The following is a 9,558-nucleotide window of genomic DNA, read 5'->3' as shown; positions in this document are numbered from 1 at the left end:
TTCTTTCCCTCCCCTTCCCCCCCCTCCCCCCGAATTTCACCTTACTTCTTAGTGGTGGGCTTACAAAGGAGATGTTGGTATTCTGCCTGAAATTAGCACTGTTTTGCTCTATTTGGTCATGCTGAATTACGGCCTGAATGGCTGTCAGACTTAACAGTTTTCTTTTGTCACAAGGAGAGCTGTTTGACTGCAGGCTCAGCCAGAGATCTCCTGCTTAGGGCAATGCTTTTATGAACAGGTGGGACAGTGCCATCTTTTCTTTGCTGTGAGGCACTTTATAATAAAATAATCCCTGTCATTAGGTTATACAAGGTGTTGCAGTGCAAGGGCAAAAACAGTGGAAGAGCATTTTCACTCCTGTCTTTCTCGTGTCTGAAGGTGTCTGGCCGCTCTCCAGGGCAAGGCAGTTGTGACCCACAGCTTTCCTGGTGATAGATATCTTTTCTTGTGGCCATTTTGCGTTAATAAGTGGAAGGCTTATTAATCCTTTCTGTAGAGGCACTGGCTGATTCTGAGCAGATTTCATATACAAACATTTTAGGGTACAGACTGCACTCCCTAATTTACAACATTCTGTTGCATGATCAAATCTTAGGATTGGAGCAACACTGGCTTCCAGTAGCTCAGACCTTTATTTGTCTCATCTTTCAATAGCACTGTGTTCTGACCTGGTCTGGAGAAGCAGGGGAAGCAACCCACACGGTTAACCGCCAAATGTTTTAATTCACAATGCTTATTTGCTCTCTAGCCAACTATCGTATCTTGCTGCTGAAGGATAGCATAGGATGAGAGACCACCTCCTTCAGTGAAAGCAAGAAGTGCCTCCAGTCCTGGTGGTGGTGTGCTTCTGTCCAGCCCCAGCCATAGTTTAGAGCAGGCACAGACAAGGGTGCTCTGTTTTTGCCTGCTGCCATTAGCCTGAAGGAGCTGACAACAGTGAATATCTAAAAAAATCTTGCTCCTCTCCTCTTCTCTACCCGTGCTCCCTACCTAGGCAATGGGAACAGAGACTGAAGTGAAAGAACGTGCATCGCTTCTATACCGGTGAGAATCACTTTGTGCCTCCTCTGTGCCAAGGCATGCTATAGATTTCCTCTGTTTCTGCCTGGTCTTACTGCTGCAGAAGGACTTCAGCCTATTAAACAGTCTTTTCCTGTGGCGTGGGGTGACGAAAGTCAGAAATGAAAGGCATGTTTTCCTAAGACTTGCTAGTTTTATTTAGTTTGGTTCCAAATAGACCTCTGACAAGGATTATAATAAATGCCAGCAAGACACTACGTTAAGGTGGACCTGAAGCTCATTGCTTGTGATGTGGGAAAAGTTTACCATGACACTTTCTGTGCTGAGTTCTTTGAGTTTCAGGATTTTAACCCCGTAAGTGTGTCTGCACAGCGTGTCTGACGCTTTAACCTTTGTAATGCTACGGGTGTTCCCTCTGTAGCCTGCCTTTCCCTTGTAACCACACACCTGGAGGCTGCTGTCGTGGTGCTTTTAGTGTGGTATCCAAGTGCCCTTATCCCCAGGGCCTTGCACGGATGCATGCTGATGTGTTTTTCTGTCTGTTATGTCTGGTTTCTCCTAAAAATTGATTACCACGGGTAAGTGAATCATCCTTTCTTAACCTATTTTTTTACTCTTTGCCTCGTAGCTTTTAGTTTTATAACTTTAAAGCCTACAGTAGATAAATAATTGACACGTCCAATAAATATTACTCAGTAATGTACATGGAGCATGCAATTCCCGCACCTCATCAAGTGTGCTCCGGTCAGTGCTAACATCAGCTCAGGCAGGAGCAACCAGTAATGAGTTTAAGTGGGTTTTGATGAAAACCGTATTGTTACTGTTGGAAAACTGCTCTGTGGACTCCCTGCTCCACTGGAGAGGATGTCCAGAAGAGGACAATTGTCTGGAAGACCCCATTGCTTCTGTTCCTGGGCTGGTCACCAGGAAGATGGTTTTCTTTCTCTCTTTTTTTCTCTCTTTCTCTCCTTGTTTTGGTTGTGGGTTTTTTTGTTTTAGTTTGGTTTTATTTGTTTGGGGGTTTTGGTTTTGGGTTGGGTTTTTTGGTTGGTTTTTCCACCCCTAAAATAGCTTTGAGGTCCAAATTGTGGATTCCACTAAAAAAACCCCCAAAACTGTGCAAATAAGCTTGTCTCATCTTTCTTTGTGCACCAATCCTTTGCAAAATCATCCTATAAGCAAAATGAATCCTTTTTTTTTTTTAGGAAGGTTTATAGGAAAAAACCTTGCCAGCAAATCATTTATCTGTTCAATCTGGAGGGTTTGGAGCTTGGTGATGTGAGATGTTGAGCAGCATCATTGACTGAGTGGTGCAGTAATACCAATTACTGCATCCTGAAAGGGAAGCGTATGCAAGACCACCTGATAGAAAGAGTATACAGGAATTTAGTGTTAAAGTTGTACTTAGAGAACTCCAAATGCAATGAAGTGAGAAATTATATCTAAAGGAACATAACCTCGTAGCAGCAGTGAAAGTCACGGACCCTTGTCATGAACACACATCCCTGCCTTTTTTTTTTTTTCAGATCATCACTTCTCCACCTTTTGCATTCTGTAGATCTTTTTATAAGAAAGCACAATCAAGGAAGGTGAACAGAATGAGGTAGGGTAGATAACATGGCAGCATATGTTTGATTTAGGTGCAATTCTGAGACACCTCTAAGTTATTTTTTCTTTGATCCTGTTGCATGATGTTTTGAATCCAAAACTTGATTCAAAGCCATGACTTCTTTCGACTTGTAGAGATAAAGATACATACTATTGGTAACTCACAGTATTATCTGGTGGTCTATCGATACTCTGCTTTTCTGCTTGTAAGTACAGTGTCATTTTGCTATGCATTATTTGAATTCTCAGGGTATAGCTCTGAGGCAAGGACTCTAACCATGAAAGTCAGGCTCTCCTAAGCTTTATTTGTTAAGAAATACTGTAGTACTGTCCCCACACCAGACCTTGGCTCGCGTCAGTCATTGTGCTGGTCTGGCGGAGGGGAAGGAGGAGAGAGCTGCTTTCAGCTCTGGGATTCCATGTGTAGAAGAAAATCCCAAGGGCCATCAGGCTGGCTGTCAAATCTGTATTGACTAGCTCCGCATGGTAATAAATTGCTGCTTTGATTTGTTATCCCCTAAGGATTTCCCAGTGAGAGGTCCATGTTTAGTGAATTTAAACTTCTGCACTATAGATCTTTCCCAGTCATCTTTGTGGAACCCCTACGCAGTGGTTCATGGGCTCCAAGCGGTCTGCAGACTTCAGTTTGAAAATCATTGCACATAAAGATCTATTATTGCTTTTCAGCTGTAATTTATAGCGTATCTGTTGGATTATGTGAATTACTTCAACATTTCCACTTCTGGTAGCAGTTCAGAACAAAGACCCAGCAGCATCTCTTGCTCTGTTGCTTCTGGAGCTTAAAATCGTGTACAACTGTAAACTGGTGAATCCTAATGATTTTCCTGTCAATAGCAGCTGAAGATCTGGTTCTCTAGATTCAGTGGCTGTGCTGAGAGGGACAGTAGCTCTGCTTTGAGTCGGGAGATCGTACTGTAGCCCTCCAGAGGTCCTTTGCAAACTATATTACTTTATAATTCTATATAGAAGAAGATTGCAAAGCTGAAGAACATAGAGATGTCTAAGAAGATGGAGAGGGCCACTGGGCAACACAGAGAGAGGAGTAAGAAAACATACTACAATTGATTATCTCACGGTGCATTTCTTCAAGCTTCACTAATGATATTTTACTGTTAGAAAGTAGGAGGGATCCACTACAAAGCCAGACTTTTTTGAAAGGGATTTAATTTGCAAATTCATGAAATATTTTTGCTTGTTCATGTCCTAATTGAAGGTTGTGTCCTCTATGTCCAAAACTTGATTCAAAGCCATGACTTCTTTCGACTTGTAGAGATAAAGATACATATTATTGGTAACTCACAGTATTATCTGGTGGTCGTAGTCCATCAGGTGACCGCTCCACAAAAGGAATGTATTAGTGTTATTGAAATCGGGGGTTATTTTCTATACAAAAAGCTTTACCAGTCAGTCCATGGAAGTTCATACTTCAGAGCAGATGACTTTAAGCAGTGGATAATCTACGCAGGGCTGGCTGCATATGCAAACGCTGGGCTTGAACGGGACATTTGCCTGAGCATGCCCTCCCACCTGAAAAATGAACTGGGAAGGAGGTGGGTACATTTTGGAATCGGCTCCTGTACCTGTTAGATGGACATAGACGTAAAGTCTGCACACAGAACTCCTCGTCTGGATATCTCACATAGATAATTGTGTAATAACTTAATGACAAGTCATTGAAAGGTGCCTATCAAAAAAACCCCAGCGCTATCATCTTCTTGCAGCACAGCCTGTAACGCTGTCAAGGCTTTATGCGGCACTTGTTCTAGGTTTTGTTTGGCTCCTGGGGCGCAAACCAGCCACGGCAATGAGAGGAGAACAGACTCTCTTCTGCGGCCAAGTCGGTGAAAGGCTGCATTTGTTGCATGGTGTAGTTTTAATGGGACAAAGAGCTTGTGTAAGGGACATAAAAGCCCTGAGTTTAATTGGGTAGTCACGAGATGGAGGGGAAAAAAGGGTGAGAAACACGATAGGAAAGAAAGCATGGAAAAGGGGATCTAGAGAAGTGCAAAGCAGAAGAGTTTTTGTAGGGGGGACACATAAAAGGGGTATGCCTGCTCTTCAGGGTAATGTAGAAATACGTAAGCTAACAAGTAAGTGAAGGACATCTTGCTGGCTTAGTCTGGAATGGGGAAAAAGCAGGGCAAATTGGTAGTTCAGGTATCTTTACGCCGTGTCATGCATGGATTTGTTAATGTAAAAGAAACAGAGACCCTGAGGAAAGTGTAACAATGTAGTAGAAATCACAATTTCTGTGTTTGTCGTCTCATCCCTTTATAGAGTTTTATGGAGAAGTTGGCAAGATCAGACAAGATTCTTTTAATCTGCCTTTTAGAAAGGATTAGGGTCTCCATTAATACCTGCAGGATGACTTTGATAGCAGCACCCAGACTGGCAGCAGCACGTGGAAATGCACTGCAGCTGCGCAGTAGTCCTCACGGATGCGGGGAAAATCCTCCTTTTCCCCCAGTTTAAAAAGCATGAGATCCATCGCCGGCCATTTGGTAAGGCTGGATGGCTCCGTGGCAGGTGGTGGGAAAAGGAGGCGGCAGGAGGGAGCGGTGAGCACGGGGTGCATAGGAGGGACATGGAGCAGGTATGTGAAGGGGAAAAAGGGGATGGGCTAAGGCAGAAAGTGGGAATGGAGAATATTGGGAGAAAAATAGAGTGAAGGTGAGATTTAGCTGCATCTTTAGACTTTTAGCTACCTTTAGTTACTCTGCCAAGGAAAAATACATGTAAGGAGAGAAAGGACCCCAGGCTTTCCCTCCCTTTCGCTAGAAGGAAAGGCTGAGGAGCTCTGAACTTGGGTTGTGATGGGTGAATAATAAATTCAACCATAGTGGGAAGGAGCTAAATGACATCCTGACTGGGCTGGGGAAAGGGGCACTGGAGCATGGAGCCTGAGGTGAGGGAACCCAACGGTTAGGAAGGGATGCTGTTGCAGCATCACTTTAAAAACAAAAGTAAACTCCTCCTCCATCCCTTAAGGGCAGACACAAACTCTTCCTTCTTTCTGTCTCTCCCCTGAAACAAATTTCTAGTGCTTGAGAAGCAAACAGCTAATGGCTCTGAGGAGGAAACATCCTTGTCCATCACCGTATAGAACAGATGGGTGCATGAAGGATGATGTCGTTCTGCATGTCATCAAGGTATATCATTCTGCACCAAAGGAAGCTGATTCTAGCAGAAAGACACCCAAGACGCTGAAGTAACAAGCAGTAATTTATCCAAAGGTAAGCAATAACTACTGTGTGTTTCACTGGATGAAGATTGGATCCTTGGCTTGGGCTTTCAGGATGGAGTATTCTTCCCCTGAAGAAAGAAAAGTAATAATCAGTTCCACGAGGGTATCAGGGCTCTTCAAAAGAAGAAGAAACTGCACCTTCTTTGAGCATCTCAAAACTTATGTGTACCCACAAGGAAAACTCCATTTGCCTTTTTCAAGAGAAGGGAAGGACCTTTTTCCTCACGTCAATATTTAAAAATGGGATCCCAATAACATACCTCAACCTCCTTTCTATCTGGAAAGTAGCTTGGGAATAGTGCTTCCATTTTCAAAAGCATTTAGGCATCTTAGACTATGTTGTTCTTAGGTCAATATGAAGCCCTCAGGAAGGTTGGCTTGTTAATAATACTGTTTCTGAGTGACAGTGCTCCCAGTTCAGAGTTTAAATGTCCCTTCCTAATACATCTGACTGCTATTGTCTCCTCATTGCCTTTTGTTCTTCTGCCAGCCACCAAAAGTTTTTTTTAAGAGCAGATATTTATACAGCACTTTGTAAACCAGGGCTATGATCAAGGCTTTTAGGTATCGAAATACAAAATTAATAAATAATAATTAGAAAGAAGAGTGATCGTTTCATACCAAACTTAACAGTCTCTTACCACCTTTGGAGTCCTGCTGTGTTTCCACATCAGTCCTGGTAGAACCATTTTATTGCCATCCGGGTCCTTGAGATTCCTCACTGGACAAAACGTTGTTTGTGTAAATGTATTTGTTAACTTGGATGTTTAGTTACAGTTGCACGAAGACTGGGGACGTGGGAGTTTCAGGATGAAACCTGGGTACAGAATATGCAACGTTAAAGTGCAAGGAACCCCCCGACAGATTTCCGCTGTTGATTAACATGTTCTGAGTCTACCTGCAATTTTTTAGGATACAAAAAGAAAAAATAAAAATCAGGAAATTACTTGCTTATGGAGTGGAAATACCCCTGTAGAGAGGAAATACCAGAACCAATTGATTTTTAGTCTAGGAGAGACCTGTAAACAAAACCCAATACTTATTTTCTAAGTTAAAACCAGACAAATTAAACTTCTAAGGCTCAAAATTTTAATATTTGAGCAGAACATATGCTAAGAATATTAATGCATTATCTTCAAGGCTACATGCTTTTCTGAAGCACGTTTTAATCAAATGCTGCTTACCGTGGTAAATAAATTATTTTCTGTTCCTTATCATATAGAACATTAGACCATTAAAAGCCCCCTGACCTTTAAAAATCTGTGAAAAGGAAGAAACGTGAATGTCTTAGAATCACCGTTAAATCGTCTTTGTATTTCCATTGCGTTTGAGTGTAACTTTAATCAGAAAAATGTCTATTGAAAAACATAGTTTTCGATGTAATTTTTTTCAGATATTTTGTATAGTATTGGTCATTTTGCTTCCTCTGCTCTGTTACGTAGCTCATGATCATGTGCTACTAGAGCTGGCTAATTAAGTTGATACGTTTAAAACGAAGACAAAATGCTATCAAAGATGTGTGTGATATTTTTTTACTCCGACATATTCTAGCATCTTGAGTTGGCGGCACTTTTTCTAGTCACGGGACAGCGGCTGAGGGCTGAGTAACTTTACAAGGCAAACAAACAGAAATTCCCATTGTACTGCCATCGCTGGCATGAATTTCACATTCTGCGGTGGACCTTGGGTTGGCCGTGTGGGATTATCAGGGTCAGGGCACAAACTGGCCTGGATGCCAAGGAAGCAGAGTACTTAATCACGCTTGTTTAGCAGAGAGAGCAGCAGACATTGCAGTACCCGTCAGGACAAGGATAAGGAGAGAAATGTTCTGTCCTTAACGCTGCCGTGTCGGTATAATCTCATTTGTAATAATTTGTAATGAAAAGTCCGTCCTACTGGTGTTGTCCTGTTATCATCAGATTCTTTCCTTTTCTCCTGACTCAGATTTTGCTTTCAAATGTGAAAAACTCTAAACGGTTACTGCCTTACTCCCTCAGTTACTAATCTTAATTTACATCTTCTGGAGGACAAAAAATACGCTTATTTTTATCTCAGCATCCCTTATGCATCGTGATTCCTGGTTGCTTTTTCTGGCGAGATGTAAACTCCTCCCAAATCACAATCTTCCTCTGGTAGTCCGCACTATAATATATTCAGTCTTTCCCTCTGTCATGTATAATTTTTGCATCTAAATTTTAACAGTCGGTTGTTAGGGCAGAGTACCAGAGCAAATATTCCACGCAGTTAATATGGGCTGAAGGAACACTGGTTGTATGCAAAACCAAGAATTTATTGTTGGTATAAAGCGTTAGCCATCCAAACAAATAGTTCCAGGTACAATACTAACTCATTTAGTCCAAATTATTCAACTATTACAGCCCATTCCCAATAATGCAACAGTTGACAAGAATAAAGGAAATATTTCTAGTACCTCCCCCTTTTTCTGGTGTTATGCTAATCCTTCCAGTGCACCTCTGGATCCTGAGCCTGGTGCGGGAGTGGTGTTACAGTGAGCTGTCAAGGGTTTCAAGCTCTTCCCTGCGAGGAGTGTGATGCTAAAATTGGTGGTTTCCTCCTGCATTTTTTTCATCGGCGTAGCTGTTTCAGTTGCAGTGGCGACAGCCTGCATCTTGTAAACCTTCACACCGCAGTTCCCATGCACTCTGCATCTTAAGCTTTTCTTAGGCTGAACAAAAGCCAAGAACTGATTCTTCTTTTAGGCTTTGCTATTTAAAACTGGTTTTCGGCATTTGTTAGTTTTCCTTTAAAATCTCCTATTTTCTATGGGCTCAGACCCCACCATCCATTACTCTAACACATTTTTCCCTGCTTCAAGATGGTAAAATAAAGGCTGCCAACCTTTCAGTCCATCTCCTCTATTTATCTGTATTACTGGTTTGGTCATCAGATGCCTGGGTACGTAGTCATCCCTCATCACCCAAGTCACTTAGGTATTTGAAAGTATGTTACAGCCAAATCATGGTAGTGACGTAAAGAGTTTTAATATATTTTCTCTGACTTTTGGTGATCTCCAGTCATCTAGGCTGTTAAGAATGAATTGCAGCCAGATCAGAAGACTGAATCAAAGAGCGTCTCTTATCTCCCCTTGGATTTTCAGTGATGGCCTAGGAAGCTGGGTCACAGCTAGATCATGACAGTAAGGAGACATGGAGATGGGAGTAGTGGAGGTAAAACGAGGAGTCGGAACACTGAAAAGAAGAAATGCTGTTGGAAGAGCAGAGTGGCCAGGTCTGGTTTTACCTAGCTAATTGTCTTCCAGCAAAGACTGACGCTCTGTTAATGCCAACAGTCGCAGCTGGATGCAGGATGCTAGTGAGCGTGTAACGGCAGCTGGTTTTCCCTCGCAGTCTTTATTACAAAGATCTCATTCTTGCCTCTGTGAGACCCACCGAGATCCTGAGTATGGCAAGTGCAGGAGAACCAACCGCTGTTGACAACTGGCAGCTTGTAACAGGACAGGAAAACCTTCGCTGCTCAGAGCTGGATGATTCAAGTAGCTTCCATGATGTCTTATCTGGGGCTGAATCATCTACTGAGGGGAAAAGAAACAGAGCCACAGATTTTATGCCAGAAGAAGCTTTGAAGGTAATTCCAAGGACTGTTGGACAATTTGTCTGGGAAAAATCTGTTAATAAGGTGTTAAC

This window comes from Pygoscelis adeliae, unplaced genomic scaffold (assembly GCF_000699105.1).
Source record: "Pygoscelis adeliae isolate BGI_AS28 unplaced genomic scaffold, ASM69910v1 Scaffold171, whole genome shotgun sequence".
Classification (NCBI taxonomy): domain Eukaryota; kingdom Metazoa; phylum Chordata; class Aves; order Sphenisciformes; family Spheniscidae; genus Pygoscelis; species Pygoscelis adeliae.
Note: the sequence above shows the minus strand (reverse complement) of the source record.